The sequence below is a fragment of the Eurosta solidaginis genome, chromosome 1 (assembly GCF_040869045.1).
Source record: "Eurosta solidaginis isolate ZX-2024a chromosome 1, ASM4086904v1, whole genome shotgun sequence".
Lineage (NCBI taxonomy): Eukaryota > Metazoa > Arthropoda > Insecta > Diptera > Tephritidae > Eurosta > Eurosta solidaginis.
Window position 1 is genome coordinate 381,675,456 of NC_090319.1, and position 25,336 is coordinate 381,700,791.

General features: G+C 34.7%; 1 long non-coding RNA gene across 1 annotated transcript in view; it reads left to right on the forward strand.

The window, feature by feature from the left end:
- LOC137238362 (uncharacterized) overlaps positions 1-15,554 on the forward strand; it is a 146,726-nt gene extending 131,172 nt beyond the window's left edge. Inside the window, exon 3 of the long non-coding RNA XR_010949175.1 lies at positions 14,879-15,554. This is a non-coding gene — a long non-coding RNA (uncharacterized lncRNA). The remainder of the gene's footprint in view (positions 1-14,878) is intronic.
- The last annotated feature ends 9,782 nt before the right edge of the window (positions 15,555-25,336 follow it).

The window sequence follows — 25,336 nt, forward strand, 5'->3', positions numbered from 1 at the left end:
GTATTTGGTAGCAGCTTTTCCCGTACAAACGTATCACTCGCGTGATCTTTTCAATTAACAAACATGACAATTGTCTGATATCGCTTGATTGTTGGTAGTTTGACTTGTGGTGACAATGTTGATGGCGTTGATTTGATTAAAACTGTCAATGTGCGATTGCGCGTGCGCGCACATAGAGAGCAATTTATACACATACACACACCAATCACATTAAAAGCCAATATTACTCGCATTACATTACTATAAGCATTATGAATTGGCATTCATCATAAAATGTTGTAGTTGAATTTATATGCATTTGGTACGTAAATATTTTAGTGCAGTTTTTATGCACTTTCTTTGATTGGCAAAAAGTGAAATTTCGTAACAAACTTTATGTAATATCTTTATCTATGCGTGAGTTTGTAAATTTTTAAGCTGTTAATAATAATAAATACAGCAGTTTTTCGAGGATTTGATGCTCAATGAACTAGGAAGCTCATGCAGCGGATGTGTGTCTGTAATGCGAAGATTAAAAGGTAAGTCATTACAAATCATTATTACTCATCAAGTGGAGCTTAACCGTCTACGTAATTTTAGCCATTGCCTAACAAGTCGCGCCAGGTATCCCTGTTCGGTTTAACTGTTGTCAGTTAAGGAAGCGCTAAAAGAAGTCTAGTTTTCTTTTAGCTATCAATGTCAGTAGATGTATCCCCTTCTTGTGCTTTTGAATGCGCTTTTCGAGAGAGAGAAATACTTTCTGAGCTGGAGCACCTTTCTTTCAGTGGTAAAACTTCAATGAGCGAATCCGTTGGACTTTTATTCATTGCACCATGGACTTGTCTGCATGAATCTCATACAACTCATGATTAAACCTCCTGCGATACATGGGAATCGCGTAAAGGAATATAAATCTTTCGCTTAGTTGCAATAAATGCAGATCGCAGTGAGATAATCGTTCCCAGCGAAGTTTCGTTCCCATTACAATACTTACACTGTGTCTGCGGAGAACGCTTCTCTCCTCATGGCCACACAATAGACATCACATTTATTGTCCCTTTACGTCAGTCTTTGAGGGCATGCACTTCAAGTCATAGTCCTCAAAACGTTTGCGGCAACCGTCATCAAAGAAGTGAGATCTCTATTGAAGCTAGTTGGAACGATTGTTAATTAGTAGACTTTCATAAGTAGCGGCTACCAAGCTCAGTGCCAAATTCAGTTACGAGGTTCGGATTGAAGTCGCCTCATACATTAGACATGCCTTATGGCGGGTAGATTCTGAGCCCCTTCACTCTTTTAGGTTTAATAATTTTAATATTTTAAATGTTTTTGCTATTTTTTATGTATCTCAATGTTTTCAACAACGTCCTCTCAAATTATCTCGAGCGAGTTTTCGTGTATTAACTTGAACTGTTACTCAATCCTTTCAATATTCCAGCCAAGTCAGTTATTTGGTCCATCTGCATACGCGCATGCGCCACAATCGACGAGTTTTATGTGCAAATAAATGTATGATGCAACATATTCGTAATTTATAGCATCGTGAACTACTTTTTTATTTCTTGCGGTTTTGCAAAGGGTCTGCTATGAATGACAAGAAAAATACCCGTTAGTCCAGTATGCCGTCTGTCATTAGCAAACGGAATAACTAGAGCAACTGAATTACAAGTTTAGTAACATACGTATGTATGTATATGAGTTATTGCTACATTTAGCCCTTGGCTGTTAGCTGCAGGTTAGCACTGTTGTGTAATAACTTAGTATTTACCTTTCTGTTAACCTTGAGTGAAATTTAAATACGCGCACTAACATATTACATAAGTAAGCAATGTAAACATATGTGAGAAATGGAAATAAACAAAAGTAAAAAATCGCGAGTCAATTCATCGAAATTAAGACCATGCATACATTTAAATTTACATACATATATCTGTATTTTACCTTTATTATACTCAGCGTGCTTTGCACACAGAGTATATTAACTTTGATTGGATAACGGTTGGTTGTACAGGTATAAAGGAATCGAGATAGATATAGACTTCCATATATCAAAATTATCAGTATCGAAAAAAAATTTGATTGAGCTATGTCCGTCCGTCCGTTAACACGATAACTTGAGTAAATATTGAGATATCTTCACCAAATTTGGTACACGTGCTTACCTGGAATAGAATAGAATAGATTGGTATTGAAAATGAGCAAAATCGGATGATAACCACGCCCACTTTTTATATATATAACATTTTGAAAACACAAAAAAACTGATTATTTAGTAAATAATACACCTAGAATGTTGAAATTTGACATGTTGACTGATATGAGACTCTTGATACAAATTTGCAAAAAATTTTTAAAATGGGCGTAACACCGCCCACTTGTGGTAAAATAAATTTTACAAATATTATGAATCATAAATACAAAATCGTTAAACCTATCATAACAAAATTCGGCAGAGAGGTTGCTTTTACTACAAGGAATGCTTTGAAGAAAAATTAACGAAATCGGTTAAGGACCACACCCACTTATTTATTTATTTAATAGTTTACAAATTGAGCAATTTAAACATACTAAATAGCAAATAGCAGTACATTGAATATAGTATGTCTTATACAAAACGAATGTGCAGTGTAAAACATTAAGTAAACGATCTTAAGAGTTATAGTTACATATTTGATATTAAGAGGTGACATGTATAATTATATGCGCGATAATTTGAATAAATAACTTAACTTTACAAGAGAGTATGAGTTTTGTATTCGTATGCCAAATAAGGGGCAGGCGAAAGTGCTCAGAAGGGAGCTGCCGCGAATTGCTCAGAAAGGAGCTGATTGCACAGTAGGGGACTAACGAGAGGTACTCAGAAGAAGGCTGACGCAAGCCGCACAGAAAGAGCTGCTATATTATATAAAAGATTTAAAATTTTTTTTATTTTTAAATAAAATAAGCTATATTTTTACAAAAAGAGCTTTATATAAATGGTATTTCATTTCCCAAGTTCCCAAGAGTTATAAAAATAAATAGGAAAAACTTCAAATTTAAAAAATGGGGCGTGGCACCGCCCCTTTTATGGCTAAGCAGTTTTCTATGTTTCGGAAGTCATAACTCGAAGAAAAATTGACTGATCGTAATAAAATTGTGTACACAGATTTTCCCTATTGCAAGAAATATTTCTAGAAAAAATGAGCGAGATCGATTAAAGACCACGCCCACTTTTATATAAAAGATTTCTAAAAGAATCGTAGACGAAAATAATAAGCTATATCTTAGCGAAAAAGAGCTTTTTATCAATAGAATTTTACTTTCTAAATTGAATTATAACATTAAATTGGAAAACACTAAAATTTTTGAAAATGGGTGTGACACCGCCCCTTTTATGACTAAGCAATTTTCTATGTTTCGGGAGCCATAACTCGAAGAAAAATTTACATATCGTAATGAAATTGTGTACACATATTTTCCTTATAGCAGAAAATATTTCTAGTAAAAATGGACGGGTTCGGTTAACGACCACGGCAACTTAGATATAAAACAAGTTTAAAAGGGTCGTAGACTAGAATAATAAGCTATAACTTAGCAAAAAATTGTTTTGAATCAATGATATTTCACTTATCAAGTTTTATTGTAAGATGAAATGGGGAGGCATTTTTTTTTTAACGGGCGGTGCCACGTGTTATGTAGAAAAGTAATTTATCTGAAATGAAATGTACAATTGAAGCTCACGCTCAGTATATAATGTTCGGTTACACCCGAACTTAGACCCCTTTACTTGTTATGTGAATATCTTAATGTTTTTAGAAGTCTAATGTGCACGCTTTTAACCACATATAGACCGATTCCATTCCATTGCAATTTTACAAATCTCGGTGTCGTCGGCCTTTGTCCCATTCGCAGTAGTTCATTTACATATCCATTCATTTATGCATACATACATAATAACGACAAACACTATAAAATATAATATAATGTCATTACGTGATAAACGGTATGCTTATAACAAAATACTATTCTCTGATCGAATGGCTACTATAGATTTTATACCCAACAAATTGTGTCAAGATGGGACGTTCGTAATGTTAGAAGTGCCCATATACACACAGCGATAGAGTCTATTTCATTCAAAGAAGAATTTTTCTAGATATATCAAATTTTAAAGCATAACTCGCGACATTATTATATACGAACCAAATCTCGATATAATTGCCTATAAGCAAAATAATAAATATTTGTCTGAAAAAGTGTACACTTCTTCCTTCTACTTTAAGTTAATGTCTCGTCCCATTATTTTTCTCACTCTCTTTCTGTCCCTTGCACACCTTTAACTTTTATCATTCTCTCGCCACCTCACCTCTCTCTCTCTTTCTTCCTCCTTTTGTCAGCATCTAGCCTTCTCTCTTTATCTATATCTTCCTTTTTTCTTTATCTCTCTTTTTTTACGGTTTTTGACTATTTTGGTAACATCTTCATTCATTAATTCATTTATTCATTCATTTATTAACCATTTTCTTAAGATTGTAGATATAAAAGCTTCTAAAGTGTGACGTTCTAGTATACGAAATTTGTACAGTTGGAAGGAAGTATATACGTAAGTTATAGACTTCTGAAGGAAAGCTCTCCAAGTAACCTGAACGAATAAAGAAAATACACAAGACTTTATATAAATACAAATGATGGCACGGTAGTATATCCAGTCTCCTTAAAAGCGGCATAGGGTGAGATCTATAGTTTGCACTACAGATACGTCTAATAATTTCCTTTTGAATCGTTCCAACTGGTGACAGTTAATTTGCCGAGGCGCCACCACAGCAGCTGATACCATATTGAAGTTTTGATTGAAATATGCCTTAGTAAACAGTTTTTAAAGTAGATACAGTGCAACACTCTTTGAGACGATAGAACTGCCTAGTAGTATAGATAAAGTACTGTTTCAATGTATGGATGTGCGCAAACCAATTCGTACGATTGTCAGTTATTATACCAAGATATTTGAAATTCTCAACAACATCAACTCTGAAACAGTTGTCACTGCATTGAATATTGTAATCGAAAGTACTTTTCGCAACATTCTGAGTGCACTCCATATGGTGTAAGTTAAAACGAAGGCATCCTTCGGCATGAAATATATTATCACAGCTAGGTAGTTCTTTGGCAACATGGCTAAAATACATATGTTTAGTTTTATTACTAACAAGTAGTTTGTGTGAAGCAAACCAAGCTCTCAGCAAATGCAAATCAAAGTTAATGTCACATATTAATTCAAGTTCACTAGTTGTAATGTACGCAATGGCCAGATCATCTGCAAACGCAGTGGTTTTGCCCTTAAATGGCAGGAAAATATTGAATTGATGTATATTAGGAACAATATTGGACCAAGAACAGAACCTTGGGGTACTCCCAGATTTACAAACAGTGTGGTACTGTAACTGCTATCTACTTCTACTCTTGCTATCTACTTCTACTCTTTGTATTCTGTTAGAAAGATCGGATTTAAACCAGTTATGAATAAAGCCTCGGGAGCCTGCATGGTGTATTTTATCCAAGCGAATATCTCTATCGACCATGTCAAAGGCTTTTATTATATCAACAAATAAGCCGGCGCAGTTTCTTTTACCGTCTAGAGCTCTGTAAATATTTGTGCAGAAACTCAGCTGAACGTCTTCTGTTGATAAACCGGAACGAAATCCAAACTGCATAGGACTGAAAAAGTTTGAATTGTCTAGAAAATTTAAAATTCTTTTTTGACTGCTTTTTCAACTACTTTCGAAAAAGTTGAGAGTAACGATATGGGTCCATAGTTGTTTGCATCCCTCTTGTCCCCCTTTTTGAAAATCGGAATAACAACAGCGTTTTTAAGGATATCAGGAAAAATCTCTTGAGAAATACTGGCGTTGAATAAGTATTTCAATATATCAACTATATTAAGAGATATTCTCGTGAGTAGTATACTTGAAATACCATCCTAGCCACACGAACTCGAGTTTTGCAATGTGTTAATGATTTTAACAAATTCAAAGCTTGAAATGGTATTAAAAAAGAAGCTATTTTGAGCACAATTAAACGAGGGTGGATATTGACAATCGCAGCTGCGTGAACTTAGATTACCAATCGTGGTAAAGTGTGGGTTAAATTTGTCGGCTACTTCTACAGCGTCTGAAATTAGCTGACTTTCAGTACGCAATACAAATGGTTCATTACCCTTAATGCAGTTTTAATTAACAATAGTGTTGACCACGCCCCATTCTTCTCTTGAGTTGCCAAGTGCTGATTCAAGTTTTTTACGAAAAATGTTATCGCGTGTCGAATTTATTTCCTTATTGGTCTGTTTACTAATTTTATTGTATCGGCACCGAAGCCTTGCATTACCGGAACGTTTAGCACACCTTTTCCTTAATTTATTTTTAAGCTTTATTTTATATAAGAGATCCGGAGTGATCCAAGGTTTAAATCTAATATTTTTCTTTGAGAGGCTTAAAGTATAAGTGCAATTGTTGATATGCGCTTTTAACGTTTTTATGAACACGTCATAAGTTAGCGATATATCATTTTCAGCGTATACGGTAGCCCAACTTTCAAAACGTAGCTCTAGGTTCAACTTGGTAAACTTGACTTTAGTTAGGGATTTACGAGTACACTTAAGATTTGGTTTGCCTAACGCAATTCTTTTTATCTGTAAACCGGTCATCGTGTTACCGGTCACTTGTAAGTCCATATTAAAACTAGAACAGTCTCTACACTGAGAAACGTTAAAGCGACAAAAAACGTGATGAATACAAGTACCTGAGTTCATTCGTGTTGGTTCATTAATATATGATGGCTTTTGTTGACATGGATCGGTTTTTTTTTTTAGGGATAGGAAATTATTCTCAAAAATTATTTTTTTTTTTAATTTTATTAATTGAGCAAAAAGTCTATAAGTCGAAGTAAACAAAGAAAAAAACACAAAAAGTCAAACTAAAATAAATAAACGTCCAATGTTGGTGGCAAAGCTGAGTGATTGGGGTTATACCAAAAAATTATGTAAAACTTTTTGCTAGCACTCCACGATCGAACGTTTACATTGCTGTAACAACTTACATACCAAAGCACGCAAAATCGTTGCATATACGCAAATGAAATTTGATCTACTGGAAAAGAGCCACTTAATAATATTGCTGCCAGCACTTGGCTGTATTTTGTTTTATATAGTGAACATACCATTACTTCCTCTTGTCCTCTGCTACAATTGCAGGCATTGTTTACGCACTATGCCACTTATGTTCGTGATTATGTAAAGAGGACAAAACGAAAAAAAAAGTTGAAACAAAAACATGACAAAGGTGCAAAAAAGTAATTTGCAAATACGCATTTTTTACATGTCAACATACCTACACACACAAATGCATCCTCATGTGACGTGTGAATGTAAATGTACATGCCTGTTATTGGTTTCAAATTACAGTGAAAGATTGCATAAGAAATGGTAATCCTTCAATTCTTTTTTTTATACCTTTCATGAACATAAAATGGTATATTAACTTTGGTTCGATGTTTGTAACGTTGAGAAATATTGAAGATAGACTCACCATTAAGTATATCGAATTGATCAGGACGACGAACTGAGTTGATATAGCCATGTCCGTCTGTCCGTCCGTCTGTCTGTTTGAACGCAAACTATTCTCTCAAATTTTGAGATATCTCAATGAAATTTGGCACAAGGTTGTATTTTTGTATTATATTAGACATTTGTTGGATCCGGTAGAATCGGACCACTATAACATATATCTCCCATACAACCGATCGTTCAGATAAGAATATTTTGGTCATTCCTGCCACAATTAAGAAAGTGTAAACGTGCAACTCGGTGATATATATTCTAATATATCATAGAAGATTTCATAAAAAAATCATTTCGATCGGAGCTATATATAATATATATCACATACAACCGATCGTTCAGATAAGAGGGTTTTTGCCATTTTTTTATATTTATCTTAAATTCGTTTAGGTATGTAGATCTGTTCACTATATATTTCTTATCTTATACAGCGCATTATTTGGAGATTGCGAATGGGATAAGATTATTGTTCAGCCCCATTCATGAAAGGTATGAAGTCTTCGGCACAGCCGAAGACAGTCCCGTCCTTACTTGTTTTTTTTTATTATTGTTATTGTATTTTGTTTAATATATCAAAATGAGTCGATGGCACTCGTATACATAAATGGCCATCGGGCACATCGGATATGTAAATCATCCATCGAGCGAATTTTATGCAAATTTTTTCTTTGTTTATAATGTATATTGGTCTTTTTTATTAAATTTAGTATCAGTTTCATAAATGCTTAATTATTAATTGACACATACAAAGTGGTTGTCGGCTGCTTTTGGTACGTTGGGCGATTTCTGCTTTTTTTGATTATCTTTTGTTTATATTTTGTGAGGTGTTTGCATTCAGGCAAAACAAAAGCTTCGACTTGATTTGTTTTAGGCCCTTACACTCAAAGTGCCTTTAGGAATATGCCGATATGCTATAGAGAAGTTCGTACATATAACCAAAAATTGTTAAATATTGAGTGAACTATTTAAAACTAATTAAAAAAAACGGGGATTGCGGAAAGTTGTAATTTATTAATATTAAAACAATAAAAAATCGTAATAAAGGTATGTACAAAAATATGGTCTGTATTAGAGACACTATCCATAAATCATTAAATTTTTTCTAGAATTACTAAAAAAAACTAAAATAATAATTATTATTGGTTTTTATTTTAATTTTCTCGGAAAATAATAATCTTTGTTTTTTAGTTTTTAATGGGCTGTATTCTTTGTTTTGTCTAAGAAACATAAATAGAAAGGATATGTTTTTTTTGATGATTACTGTGAAAATGGAAAATAATTATTTTTTGTTTTTTTATTGGTCGGAAAATACTATTCATATTTTAAGTTTTCTATAGTTTTTTTTTTTTTTTTTTTTTTTTAACAATTTTTGTTGTTATTTCGGCCTACTGATTTGTAAGATCGCTGGTTCGAATCGAGCTCAAGGCCTAACAATAATTTTTGATCATTATTATTGTTATGATAAATTTTTTCCTAATTGAAAAAATTTTTAAATTAGAATAGAAGAAAGAAAAAATTTAGACAACTGCCAAAGCTCGTTGTATAGATCAATTTCGGGAACTGCTAAATTCCTTCGTCGGCAACGTTTAGGCGCCGCTGCTATAACCATTCAGCCATCACAGCGGTTTTTGTTTGTCTTCATTAATCCTACTTCTATTCTGGTTCGTTCCAATTGATATCCACAACACTGCGACATCTGTTGCAGAATGGATGTGAAAATTGGACTTGTTTGATGGCAATGCTGCTATAGTGTCATATTTTACTGACACTTTTTTTTCCCGTGATCTGGAATGTATTAAGAATTTTTGTTGTTATTTCGGCCTACTGATTTGTAAGATCGCTGGTTCGAATCGAGCTCAAGGCCTAACAATAATTTTTTATCATTATTATTGTTATGATAAATTTTTTTCTAATTGAAAAAATATTTTAAATTTTTTATTCCGCTCGAAATAACAAAGCGTTTTTTTTTTGTACTTAGATTTTGAGTTTTTAATTTTGTTCGAAAAATAACAATTTTTCTTGAGTTTTCGTTTTGCTCAGAAAAGAGTTTTTTATTTGGGTCGGAAAATAATGGTTATTTATTGAGTATTTTATTTTGCCCCGAAAATAATTATAATTTTTTGAATCATTTTTTCACTCGGAATATTATTATTATTATTTTTTTTTTTTTATTTCTGTCACCAAAAAAAAATTTTTTTTGTGGTTTTGATTTCTCTGAATAGTATTTTGATTTATAATTTTTTTGTAGGTCGGAAAATATCTTTTTTTTTATTTCCAATTTAATTTAGTAATATAATATAAACAAAAAAAAATAAAATAAATAAAAAAAATAAAAATATATTTTATTTTATTTTTTTGAGTTTTAATTTTACTCGGAAAATAATATCTTTTTTTATTTTTTAACCATAATTTAATTTTTTAATTTTTATTACGCTCGAAAAGTAATATTTCTTTAAGATCGTGGTTCTAAGGCCATAATAATAATCTATGTTGTAAAATAAATTTTAAAAATTTGTATTAAGAAAAATTCAAACCCCCAATCTTACAAATCACAAGGTCGATAAACCAACAACAAAATTCTTAACATAGATCTGAGCACGGTGTGAAAAGGTGTCAATAAATATGGCACTATGGTATCAGAGCCACAGAATATGCTCAATTTAGTTAAGAAAAAACATATCATAATACTAACTGACCTTCGAAATTTTTCACCATCAAAAAACAACTAATCAGCCCAGCTGTATGCAATTCGGAGAGACTGAGTCTAATCAAAGATCAGTGAGTTCATTCCATGTGATGAAAATTTTTCTAAGAAAATCCAATTACGCATATCTAATTTTTCGCCACGCATTGAACTTTCACTGCTGTAGAATCCAATACATTTACTTGCATTAGGTAAAGCGTATAACATCTTTGAACTTAAAAACCAGCGCCAACACAATGACTCAAATTATTGCAAAGTAAACTCGCTTAAACAAGACTCATTGACTTAAGTTATCTAAAAAATTTTACAACCAACAATTTTCTAAGAAGAAAAGTAGAACAACAACAAACGGCATCACGCAATTATCATTAACGTGCATATGCTTGTTAAATATGTATTTGAAAAGTTGTAATTAGCAACAACTATGTGTACACATACCAGTGTATGTATGTACATTTGTAAGTGTGCCAGTATTTGTACGCAACTGACAATGTTTACAAAGAATACTTTATCGCATTGTTTGCAAAAGAAAAGGCGGAACAGAAATGACACATAACGATCGCACTTTTTCTTTCGTCTAATCGTACAACGACTCGTGCTGTAGTACTTGGCCCAGTCAGCCACAACCCAACTATAAAACGTAAAAGACACGGTTGATAAGTTCAGAGCGTATCTTCCCGTGGAATACGTTAGAGGGAGGTTTTTTGATTGCACGGTGTTTTTTGGCCTTGGTATGTACAACACTCTTCGTATTGTGCGCTTTCAGCAAACTCAACTGTTGAGTATTTTTGATCTACTCAACGGTTTCGAGCTTCCCTTTTTATACTCTGTGTGCAAAGCGCGCTGTTAACCTTGATTGGATAACGGTTGGTTGTACAGGTATAAAGGAATCGAGATAGATATAGACTTCCATATATCAAAATCATCAGTGTCGAAAAAAAATTTGATTGAGCCATGTCCGTCCGTCCGTCCGTTAACACGATAACATGACTAAATATTGAGATATCTTACCAAATTTGGTACACGAGCTTATCTGGAACCAGAATAGATTGGTATTGAAAATGAGCGAAATCGGAAGATAACCACGCCCACATTTTATTTATATAACATTTTGGAAACACACAAAAAACCTGATAATTTAGTAAATAATACACCTTGAATGGTGAAATTTGATATGTGGACTGATATTGAGACTCTTGATAAAAATTTGGAAATATTTTTTTAAATGGCCGTGGCACCGCCCACTTGTGATAAAATCAATTTTACAAATATTATTAATCATAAATCAAAAATCGTTAAACCTATCGTAACAAAATTCGGCGGAGAAGTTGCCTTTACTATAAGGAATTCTTTGAAGAAAAATTAACGAAATCGGTTAAGGACCACGCCCACGTTTATATAAAAGATTTTTAAAAGGGACGTGGACGAATAAAATAAGCTATATCCAAGTGGATTTATATAACTAAATTGGAAAGCACTAAAATTTTTGAAAATGGGTGTGGCACCGCCCCTTTTATGACTAAGCAATTTTCTATGTTTCGGGAGCCATAACTCGAAGAAAAATTAACGTATCGTAATAAAATTTGGTACAAAAACTTTCCCTATAGCAGAAAATATTTCTAGTAAAAATGGACGGGATCGGTTGAAGGCCACGGCAACTTAGATATAAAACAAGTTTAAGAGGGTCGTAGACTAGAATAATAAGCACATAAAACATAATTTTGAATCAATGATATTTCACTTATCAAGTTTTATTGTAAGAGGAAATGGGGAAACATTTTTTTTTAACGGGCGTGTTATGTAGAAAAGTAAAATATCTGAAATGAAATGTGCAATTGAAGCTCACGCTGAGTATATAATGTTCGGTTACACCCTAACTTAGACACCTTTACTTGTTATACTCAGGTGAGCAGAGCTCACAGAGTATATTAACTTTGATTGGATAACGGTTGGTTGTACAGGTATAAAGGAATCGAGATAGATATAGACTTCCATATATCAAAATCATCAGTATCGAAAAAAAATTTCATTGAGCCATGTCCGTCCGTCCGTCCGTCCGTTAACACGATAACTTGAGCAAAAATCGATATATCTTTACTAAACTTAGTTCACGTGCTTATCTGAACTCACTTTGTATTGGTATAAAAAATGGCCAAAATCCGACTATGACTACGCCCACTTTTTCGATATCGAAAATTACGAAAAATGAAAAAAATAAAAAAAAAAAAAAAAAAAGGATGAAACATGGTAATATGATTGGTTTATTGACGCAAAGTATAACTTTAGAAAAGACTTTGTAAAATGGGTGCGACACCTACCATATTAAGTAGAAGAAAGTGAAAAAGTTCTGCAGGGCGAAATCAAAAGCCCTTGGAATGTTGGCAGGAATACTGTTCGTGGTATTACATATATAAATAACTTAGCGGTACCCGACAGATGACGTTCTGGATCACCCTGGCCCACACTTTGGTTGATATCTCGAAAAAGTCTTAACATATACAACTAAGGGCCACTCTCTTTTAAAACCTTCATTAATACCTTTAATTGAATACCCATATCGTACAAACACACTATGGTCACCCCTGGTCCACCTTTATGGCCATATCTCGAAAAGGCATCCACCTATAGAACTAAGGCCCCCTCTCTTTTAAAATACTCATTAACACCTTTCATTTGATACCCATATCGTACAAACAAATATAGAGTCAGCCCTGGTCCACCTTTATGGCGATATCCCTAAATGGCGTTCACCTAGAGAAGTATGGCCCACTTCCTCTTAGAATACTCTTTAATACCTTCTATTTGATACACATGTCATACAAACACATTCCAGGGTTGCCCTAGGTTCATTTTCCTACATGGTGATTTTCCTTTATTTTGCCTCCATAGCTCTCAGCTGAGTATGTAATGTTCGGTTACACCCGAACTTAGCCTTCCTTACTTGTTTTAATTTAATTTACTACATATTTTGGAAAAAACAGCAATTTCAATTATACTTTGTAAAACTCTTCTGAACCTTTTCACCCAGGAGTGAGACCTGAACCTGCAGTCCTGCGATAATCGGTCCGTTGATTAAGAGACTAGACGAAAGCCATGTCTTGATTTTTTTAAATAAACTAATATTCTTATTATCTTTAATTATTTCGAGTGTTCGGAGCTTTGATTATAATCGTATCGGGGCTATTTAGGGATTATGAATTATCTACCGTTTACTTCGGAACTATTTTTGGGACCCTTTCTATATTTTTTCATTAAGCATATTGAGACTTTGTCAGGATTATTTCGAGATTGTGTTAGGAGCTTTGATTTGGATTATATCGGAACTATCTCTAAATTGTTTTGGAACTTTTTGGCAGTTTCTGGAGTATTTTCCGCAATGCTTCGATGTTGTTTTAATGATGATTTGATGGCTAATGTCGTTATTATTTTTCAATAATATTTCGTATGTGGGTCAGATGAGTGATGAGCGTAAATAAGTGAGGTTATCAAGGCTTTTGTGTAGCAGATTGCAACTAAAATCTATCAGAATTCAAAGCGTTAGTTGTTTACTCCTTGGGTAACGTACACTGAAATAAATGGTGCTAGTAAAATCAACAAATCGGTTCTGTTGTTCTTGACTTAACGGAGATTCGGTGAAATTGATCGAATTATGGTTAATTCAACCGAGTTCTTTGTCAAGCGAACAAGTTAGTTTAGTCATTTCAACAGAAGAGGAATTGTCGCTCTTAAGTTAACAAAATTCTGTACAATTGAAAGATTCCTAATCAATCTAACTGATTTTATTTGTTAACACAACTGATCTCACTGGTCATTTCAACAGCGATCAACAGCCAATACATGAGCAAATTTCAAAGAGAATTTTACGCTCACTGCGCTCTCTACTTTGTACTTATGTATGCTGTGTACTATCTGTATGCACATATTTACGTATGTATATGGCGGCCGCCGTGGTGTGATGGTAGCGTGCTCCGCCTACCACACCGAAGACCCTAGGTTCACTCACACACAAAGCAACATAAACATTTTAGAAATAAGGTTTTTCAATTAGAAGAAAATTTTCCTAAGCTGGGTCGCCCCTCGGTACTGTTCGGCAAGCACTCCGAAAGTATTTCTGCTATGAAAAGATCTCAGTGAACTCATCTGCTTTGCAAATGCCGCAACATAGGTGCTTTCGTACAAAGCTATCGCAACAACTTTTTTTTGTTCATTTGACTACTAAAACGGTCAATTACGAATCAACGATTTGTGCGCAGTTGATTCAACATCTTGTTGCGATGGATAAAAATTTACAGAAATTTCGGTTGAATTGACGCGTATTTCGGTTGATTTACCAGTCTTATTCTTTCAGTGTATTCAATTTGAATCTATCAGTCAGTCAAAATATCGCAGCTTGCGGATATATCAGCCAACCGTTGTAAAGTGATATTTTTTTTAAAGAACGTACGTACTGCATCTAACGCGGCTGGCATTTGTGCTACTTTCGCCATATGGAACGCATTTTACTGAGCACCTAAATTATGCTCGAAACGAATGTGAATAGAAATGAGCAAATATTTAAATTATTGCATTCCGTAGATAACAAAAAATGCTTTTTATTTTTGAAGAGTGCGCGGCATTTTTAGACGTTTGCTTGGATGTTAGTGAAGAAAGCAATAACTATGTACCTTTGTGTGTACGGGCACATAAATGAGACTTTAAACAACTTTGGGAGTCTCGACCAGTGATTCATCATATTCATCATGCCGATATGCAAGTCGAAAAACAAAATAAACAAACAATAGCGCAGACAAACTAGCGGGCGTTGTCTCCAATGTGCGGATGTGGAGGAGGAATGATGATAGAGTTGTTGGCGGTGGTGTTTGGTGCGCTACGGCGCGCCTGTCAACAGCTGTGTATTCCGCGTAATTAATTTTTTTGTTAATATTTATTGTTAACTTTTTATTTTTTATGTACGTGTGACTGTTATAAATATGACAACCGGGCTGTCATAACAAACATCAAATATATTGTATGTGTGTTTGTATTGTTTTTGTTTACGAGCCGGCAAGTGAAATGTGACCAGCTATGAGGTAGATATTTGCATATTCCACAAACTCATACATAATTATGAAAAAAAAAAAATGTTGTGTATACTACTTATGCACATGTTAATACTTTTTTGGGGCTTTTTAAGCTTATGCTCGGCGCTCAACAAGCAATTCGTTGCGCATTTGAGGTCACTAAACCGTGTGGCAACATTATTTGTTATATAGCATACATCTCGAATTTTAACAGCATTCATACAAGCACATGCACAAGTTACATAAAAAAATGTTTTATTGTTTTATTCTAATAAAAAATGTGCTGAATATTATTGTAGGTTTTTTTTTTGCTCGCCCAGTATAAGTGCATATATTTGATGGCATTTTGACTATTTTTTGTTCTTCACAAATATTTTACAAAGTTGTAGCCGAGTGGGGGCACACACACAGTGATGTGTGATTTCTGGGGCAGCGATAAAAACTTCTAAAGATAAGTGGATATGCCATTTAACACAGAAAAATTAGACTTTTCAAATTTTAATATTAATTAGTTAATTCTAGAAGTTTCAAATAAAAATATTTGCTTTATATACCTATCTGGAGCTCAGCTCTTCATATTTGGGTTCTTCTTTTATGCCCAGCTGAACTTGTATACCGGGTATTATAAGTTGAATCAGAGAACGTTGGCGTAAAACTTTTCACTAGAACCAGAATAGATGAGTATTTTATACTTATCCAAAGCTCTTGATGCAGTCAACCACGGAAAGTTACTGCAAGACTCAAAGGTGAACCGCAAATTATCTGTCTGGTCGGCATGAATTGGTACAATTCAGAAGCGTAACATCTAAACCCTGAAGAATTACACAAGGGTACCGCAGGGTGGTGTACTATACACGCTTTCGTTTAACTTCTACATATCGAAGCTCCCTCGCCAACCGAAGGAGTCACCATTGTATCCTACGCCGCTAGCTGCACGATAACGGCTACAGGTCCCGGCCCACCTATCGATAAATACATAAATAAATTTAAGGTGCGATTACATTCGAAGAGACTTTAGGTCGAGCATCTCTTCCAATTTACGTCGTGCGTCTTTTAAATTTTCCTACAAATTGACTTTTTTTGAACCCAGGACCCTCGATGTGGTAGGCGGAGCACGCTGCCACTACACCATGGCGGCCGCCCATCGATGAGCTATGTAATAAAATAAACAACTATCTCGGCGACCTCTTTAGTTTTTTCGCCTCGCGAAACCTGACATTATCACTGAGCAAATCATCGGCGACCTTATTTACAACATGGACATGACAAATGTCGAACATATTGAAGAACCCAAAAATTCCTGTCAAAACACTTATCTCAGGTTCGCTACGAGATGTGTTCTTCTGTCCTCAGAACACCACCTGCATAGTGAGGTGAGAGTACTCCCCATTAGCGAGCGAAGTAATATGTTGAGCAAACAGTTTCTGTTGAATACCCAAAAACCTGGGCACCCCAACAGACATCTAATTGAAGAGGCTCCTCCTCTTAGGGGCTTAGAAAGTAACCTTGCAAACGGCACCTGAGAAATCAGCCATATGTAAACGAAAAATACAAAAAAGGTCCTCAGTGATATCCACAAAAAGAGGTCGGACCTCTATGCCAGGACGACGAACCGCGTTCTTAAAATAAATACCTTGCACTCGCTTACGATCTCCCTAGGGAGGCACGCGTCACTCTAGCTCAACTTCGATCTGGATACTGTATCTTATCCAGAATCACCCGGCATGTATAATGGATATCCTACTTACAACGTGTCCCCATATTACACCAACGATATTTTTAATTCCAATGTGGAACCAACGCCTTTGACATCCTTCTCACTCTGGTCCATCCCTGTTGAAACTCCAAGTTTCCTTGGACTCCCGTTAGAGGATATTGATAAAAATTTGTGAGTGGTCGCACCTATTGGATGGGGCGAAGCACTGCTACAACAACAGCAAATTGAAAAAATTGTATTTCGAAAAATTTTGGGATCCGCTGATGATAGCATGTTGCAATTTCACAGAAATATTGGTCCTGCAATATTTTGGGAAAAAATGCTCAAGATCGATTGATGACCACGCCCATTTTTTTCAAAAACTTTCAATTTAAGGTCAAACTGTACACTGTTAAAAGTTTGAACCTAAATTTGCAATTTTTTTGCACTGTAATATAACGACAAAAAATTTGGAATAATATATAAATTATACCGGTTTTTGCGAAAATATTTTCCCAGGAGTTGGTTTCAATTTTAAACCAAAGAAGTATACACAAGCCGCTAAAAAAAACTAAAACTGTATGATCCGCAGTTCTCATTTTTGTTTTGAGATTTTTTTTTTAATTTTTGGCTTTTTGTTAAAAATAGTTTTGAGATTTTTGTTTTGAAATAAGCTTGAAGTTTAAACCCAATTAAATTAAAAAAGTGGTGGTAAATTGAGAGGACTCCAATTTACTACAAAAAAGTTTTAAAAATTACTAAAAGCGATGACTTGCTTAAAATTAAGGCTAAAATTCTAGCCGCGGAGTCAGATCGTTTGTTCCTATAGTTGCACCAAGAACATAATGCAAGTCACGTGATGCTGATCGTATGATATTGCGTAAAATAACGACCGCATTTTTTACGTGTGTGTACGTTTGCGCTTAATCTTTGCATGGAGATAGGAGCGCATAGTGTTTTGAACTTATCTCTTCATTCAAAATTTAGGCGCAAACGCAAGCGCACATCGAAAAAGCACGGCCACTATTTCCCACTATATCATATTGTAACGAATTTAGGGAAATTCCGCTTATTTGCAACCTTCTGCTTATGTTCGTATTGCTAAACTGTTAAATAAAACACTCCAATATTCTGTATTACAAAATGGTTTTATTAGACTACTCTGAAAGTACTACGCAATTAAACTTCACTTCGAAACTGATAGCGTGCTTAAATCAAACTGATTGTTGTTTACTCAGCTTTCGCTCCTTTTATAGTCTCTGCTTTCTCGTTCGCATACTTCTAGGCGCTTCTTCTTCTAGAATTTACTACTTCGCTGAAGATTGCATACTTTTGTGAGTATCTCAAATATATACATGTGAATTTGTAGTTTATAGTCTCTCGCAAAGCCATATGCTTGTGTATATGTGAGTAATAGTGATTGCATACTTTTGTGAGTATCTTAGATATATGCATGTGTTTGTGCATATCTCTCCGCTGCGGTATGTATATACATATGTGTAGACATAATGATTGATTTGTTTATGTACAGACAAATGACTGCGTAGTATCGGCTTAAAGATGATAGTATCCCTTAGTGTTGCTAATATTTGTCACAATATGATTGGCAATTAAGTGATATCTTGCCAACATTGCCATAAACTTAGTAGGTGACAATATGAATAACGTTAATTACCATGATATGCGCTTTCGAATTGCACTGTAGTGAGTTTTGTCATAAAATAAGAATAACAATGTCAGACATATATATATTGTTCGAATCTAGCATTGATCCAATCATGGAATGGGAGAAACTTTTATAGGTGTAAACGCGGATGGGGTAATTCAGTATGTAAGGTAAGTGTAATACTGTTTTCACACAGAAACTTAATGATCTCATTTCACCTTCTAATGAAATCGTAAATTTTTTGCTTTCACACAGAAGTTACTGCTCGATTAGTATGAAGGATGAAATGTCAAGCGAATAAAATGACAATGCTATATGACAGACAATCATGGCGGAACGATACAAGGTGGCAGCATGGTGACATACCTCCATACATAAATAAGAATTCCATGTACTTTGTTTTTGTAAATTCGATGGACAAATGTCAAAATTGTACTGCGCCGGAAGTTGATGTATCAAAACAAATAAAAAAAGGTTATAATCAGCTGTTCGATGCGGCCACCTTGTATCGTTCCGCCATGCAGACAATGACATTTACTTTGACAAATGACATTTTTAAGCACTGAACATACCAAAAACTAAGAAACTGAACGCTCCCAACAGAGTTGCATTATGCTTTTGACTTCATTAGGCATTCGATTAGCTACTAATGAAATAGTTATAGATTCGAATTTTGTAGGGAAGATTGAGCTCAATAAGCGTCTTAATGTAGAAAACTGCCTTTATTATTCAATAAGCCGTCTGTGTGAAAACAGTATAAGCATAGTCTTTGGAATTGATATGCTTTATAGAGGAATATAGAATGTAAGTATAAAGCGAAATTACACAGCATATTAAGGCAAGGTAAGGCGTGTTATCAATTGGTGATCGAAGTGTTATCGATGAGCTATCGGTTGTTATCGGCGTATTATCCATTACTTGTCGGCGAGTTATCGGTTTGTTATAGGTGTGTTGTCGACAGGATATAGATGAATTATCGATTTGTGTTCGAAGTATAATAAATTTGCTACCGATAACAAAGGTTATCAATTGGTCACCAATTGTGTGTCGATATATGATCGAAAAACTCGAGAAGTAATCGTCCATAAAAGTTTTGGAAAAGTTATCGATAAGTTATCAACAAGATATCGATTTTGTCTCAAAAAAATATCAATAAATCAAAAAGTTATCGATTATTTATCGAGAAGTTTTAGATGTGTTATGATTTGTTGTCGAAAAGTTATCGAAAATGTATATATATGTTATATAAACGGTATCGATTCGAAATGGAAATATAACGAGTGCTATTAATTGCTTCTCGGCGTGTTATCGGTTTGTTATTGAGTACTCATCGGTTTTTATGAAACAGATACTGATAAAACTTCAAAATAAAATCAATGACACATCTGCTGTCATCCATTAACTAGCCGATAAATAACAAAGGAATAACTTGTTGGTGTCTGTTGATAACGATAAGAAGCCGACGAAGCTCTTCTCTAAAATCCAAAATTAATTTTTTCTGGTAAAGCTACAACTGTTGTGGTTTAACGTCATCTCTTGGGCAAGCTCTAGTAAATTGTAGTAAACCTGTATGTTTACTAATAGCGCTTTCTTTTCTTTCAAAAGTGTTACGCTTTTTGTACGCCGCGAAAAGGTTGTAAATATATTTTGTTCTATTTGGAAAAGCAGGTAACTCCTTTACGGGGTATTTCGTTCTTTTGTTAATTTGAATGTTTGCCTTCAGGATTATGAAAAGTGCCTACCAGAGATTTTCAATTCGTTTGACTGTTAATTTTATACATTGAAAAAGGTGTAAACATTAGACTGGGTCGATTATAGGATTTGGGCTCAGGAAAATAAAGTTTCACTACTCATACCCAAAAAAATAGTTTTGGAGCCTGCAAAAAAAAAATGGCGAAAGGGTCAATTTTTCGACCAAAACACTCCCCAAACCCCAAAAAATATTTTTTTTTTGTCAAAAAACGGATGTAAAAACGTTGGCGATAACAGTTTTAAAAAAAAAAAATATTTTTTGGGTTTTGGGGAGTGTTTTGGTCGAAAAATTGACCCTTACGCCATTTTATTTTTATTTTTTTGGGTATGCGTAGTGGAACTTTATTTTCCTGAGCAGGATCGATTTCGACAAATCGATGGCGCGGTATCGGTTAATAAATCGACCCAGTCTAATGTTTACATCTTTTTCAATGTATAAAATTAACAGTCAAATGAATTGAAAATCTCTGGCAAGCCCTTTTCATAATACTGAGGGCAAACATTCAAATTAATAAAATCTAATGGATTTATCAATATACTTATAAAACTTATATGAAATTAGCGCCCAATGATAAAGCTGTAATTACTTAAGAAAGATAAAAACAAAAATGTTAAGTATTTACTTTTAAATGCGAGTTAAAATATGTTAACAAGCTAACTATAAATGATCGTTATTTTTTTATCTAATTCTTCTTCAGCACTACCTTTAGCTTTTTTGTGCTTTATTTATGTCGTGATATTTTCAGCGCCTTATTAAAATAACCCCAGCCAACCAGCGTTTCAACTTCCCAGCAATTTAGCAAAATCTCGTCGCCTGCAGTGCGAAATCGATGGGCATTCACAACGCCAAACAATCATTTGAAAAACAAATATTCTACTACAATCAAAGTGATTACGCGCAACAATTCCATTAAAGAGCCGCAATGTGCGACGATAAGCTGAGCGTGCACCAAGTAGCCAAGAGTATACGAATGTGCATTGTACTTAACCACGAAGCTAAGCAACTTTGGTATTTTTTTGATTGTAAACTCTAAACAATGTAGGCGAGATCATTGAAGACAGCCGCGCAAAAGGAGCAGCAGCAGCAACTGCGATAGTTGCAAACATTTTACAATCACCAATTGCTTGCAGTTGTTATGGTTGTTGAAATTTTTGGTTGTGTTTTTGTTTTTATATTCCTAGCTGAAGGCTGCTCAGTTGCGGCAATCATGAACGCTCGACGCTCGTTAAAATAATTATTTGCACTTACTCGACTAAGCAATGAATAACAAGGACAGCGAACAGCCATGGACGGGCAGCAGATGCCACGCGTAGGAAAAATTCATTTTCATAGTACAGTGCAGTAAAAATAAAAAATTGTTATGCTACCAGTGAATGTAGGGTGAAAAATTAAGCACACTCCCACACTAATTTGCGGTATTACTGAAGTAGCAGCAAATAAGCAAATAAAAACAAACACTAAATAAAGCAGTAGCAATATTTAGCAAGAATAACAAAAAACAAGTAACGAAGGCTAAGTTCGGGTGTAACCGAACATTACATACTCAGCTGAGAGCTTTGGAGATAAAATAAGGGAAAATCACCATGTCGAACAGTACCAAGATTCCAAGGGCTTTTGATTTCGCCCTGCAGAACTTTATCATTTCCTTCTATTTAATATGGTAGGTGTCACACCCATTTTATAAAGTTTTTTCTAAAGTTATATTTCGCGTCAATAAAACAATCCAATTACCTTACCATGTTTCATCCCTTTTTTCGTATTTGGTATAGAATTATGGCATTTTTTTCATTTTTCGTAATTTTCGATATCGAAAAAGTGGGCGTGGTCATAGTCGGATTTCGTTCTTTTTTCATACTAAGATAAAGTGAGTTCAGGTAAGCACGTGAACCAAGTTCATTAAAGATATGTCGATTTTTGCTCAAGTTATCGTGTTAACGGCCATGCGGAAGGACAGACGGACGACTGTGTATAAAAACTGGGCGTGGCATCAACCGATTTCGCCCATTTTCACAGAAAACAGTTATCGTCATAAAATCTATGCCCCTACCAAATTTCAAAAGGATTGGTTAATTTTTGTTCGACTTATGGCGTTAAAAGTATCCTAGACAAATTAAACGAAAAAGGGCGTAGCCACGCCCATTTTGAAATTTTCTTTTATTTTTGTATTTTGTTGCACCATATCATTACTGGAGTTGAATGTTTTCATAATTTACTTATATACTGTAAAGATATTAAATTTTTTGTTAAAATTTTACTTTAAAAAAAATTTTTTTTTAAAAGTGGGCGAGGTCCTTCTCCTATTTTGCTAATTTTTATTAAGCGTACATATAGTAATAGGAGTAACGTTCCTGCCAAATTTCATCATGCTATCTTCAACGACTGCCAAATTACAGCTTGCAAAAGTTTTAAATTACCTTCTTTTAAAAGTGGGCGGTGCCACGCCCATTGTCCAAAATTTTACTAATTTTCTTTTCTGCGTCATAAGTTCAACTCATCTACCAAGTTTCGTCGCTTTAGCTGTCTTTTGTAATGAATTATCGCACTTTTTCGGTTTTTCGAAATTTTCGATATCGAAAAAGTGGGCGTGTCTGAGATGAGTGCTCAGGAACCTACATACCAAATTTCATCAAGATACCTCAAAATTGACTCAAGTTATCGTGTTAACGCACGGACGGACGGACATGGCTCAATCAAATTTTGTTTCGATCCTGATTATTTTGATATATGGAAGTCTATATCTATCTCGATTCCTTTATATATGTACAACCAACCGTTATCCAATCAAACTTAATATACTCTGTGAGCTCTGCTCAACTGAGTATAAAAATGCGCCTAGAAGCAGAAGGTAAGGACGTTGTTATACAGTTGCTGGTGTCATCCGTGGTCACAACATTGCTATATGCAGTTTCAAATGTAAAACGTTTGGGCTCTAGACCTACTTTTGTATTTCTTTTTCTTTGAAGCATCGAAAGCCTCAAAGTTAGTGCAGAACTTTAACTACATCAGACGTACTACCTTCTAAGTATGAAGTATTTCGTCAAGTATTCCATTGGGAGGTGTGTCGAGCACTAGTTTCTACGTCTGTGTGGTTACGTTGCCTTTTTTTCAAAATCACACGGGTTTTACTGAGCTGTGGCTGAAAAGACTAATTAATTGACACTTGAATTTTTTTTCAATCGATACTTTAATTTGCTTATTTATATTTTTTTATTTTTTCGGTACTTTTTGAAAGCAGCTCATATATTTAAAGAGACCTGGACTCCTGTCCTTCTTGTTCTTCAGCCATTATTATAGTCTTCTTATATACTTTAATATTGATATTACGCAGCCAGTGGTACTCTATTACTTTCGCTGTGTTTTATTCATGTAAAAACACCGAATACCTCTTGCACCTAAGAAGATACCAACTTTCAAGGCTAGTTGTTCAGGTGTTTTCTTCTGCTGAGTCGCCCCTGCAAGTCATGTCATCAACCGTCTTATTTCCCTTCGATTTCCCTATGACAGAATATAGATATTGGAAATTTCTTCAGTCTCAGTAAATGCAGCTGACAGTCAATGCTGCTAACTTAGAGCAGGTATTTGATGCAGGTAGCGCTGCTGGCTGCCTGAAATGACCATACGTTTTCCGGTTTTCCAGTGAGTTAAAGACTTACCAAATCGCTAGCATTTCGGCTTCAAACACTCTGCACTATTATAAGAATTTAAATAACCTAGCCACCTCTACAGATTTCGGGTACAGTGTAGGCTGCATATCTGAGTTTTTCTTGAAGCCTTCGGTGTAGTTTTGTGTGCCGTTATCAAGTGTGATTACGCCTCTGTTCAGATCATTGCAACTTGGAAGGAGAGTAGAGTGCTAATCTTTTCCCAAACCAAATGTTTTCTCCAAGATTATTCCAATATCCTCTAAGTCTCAGCTCGGTTTGTTGAAGAGCTTCCGACAACACTACACAGCCATATGTCAGCACAGATCACACCACTGTCTCACACAGCCATTAAGGCATCTTGGGCTTGAGACTCAATTTCTTAATGCCCTCAGTGAATGTCGGAATCTTCTTCCTTCGAGATAAAAAATGAAATCAATATTCAACAGTCATTCTGGCTTGACGATGTGTTTTTTACCCTTTCTCTATCCAAACTAGTCGATATGGGACTTGATACCTCGCAGTCATTTTGGTTGACCCATCGTAAGTTCATATCCCTACTTTTTCCTCTTATAGCAGTAAAAACAACTCTCTAAAAATATTTGGGAATGTGAACGGTGTTGATAGTTCTTTGCCGGATACTGATTCCAAAAGTTCCGGAAACTAGCAATATTAAAGTGCCCGTTCATCTCGCACACGATTTGATATGGACACGTTACACCTTCGGGATTATTCCACCCCGTTTTTCCACTAAGAACTTAGCATTTTGCCTGCTAAATATGTGTGTCATACATTCACATTTGTAAACGAATTTAAGGAGTTGCTCTGCACAAAGCTCCTCTATTCTCCGCACAGATTATTAGGTTGGTCGATGGAACCTTATGTTCCTGGAGTAAAATAGATTATTTTCTAGAGTCAAGTAGATGTACTTACGAAATACTTGCAAGTACACGAAAGTAGTTTTTCTGATAACATATGTCAGTGTGATTCATAAATGGAAAATGAAAATGTACAACACCGGTTATAAAATTTTTATTGAATATGAGTAAAATTCATATTAGAAAGCAACAAGAAGTAAAACAACACATTAAATAAGTATAAATAGTACAACAGCTAACAATATTAAAGTAGTTTTGTGTTTGCCTTCATTAGTACTAGCTTTTCAAACGAAAAGTCCGTCATTGATTGCCTTCTAGGACTATGAACAATGCCCTCTAAAGAAAATAAACGCTCTACTGGGGCGGAG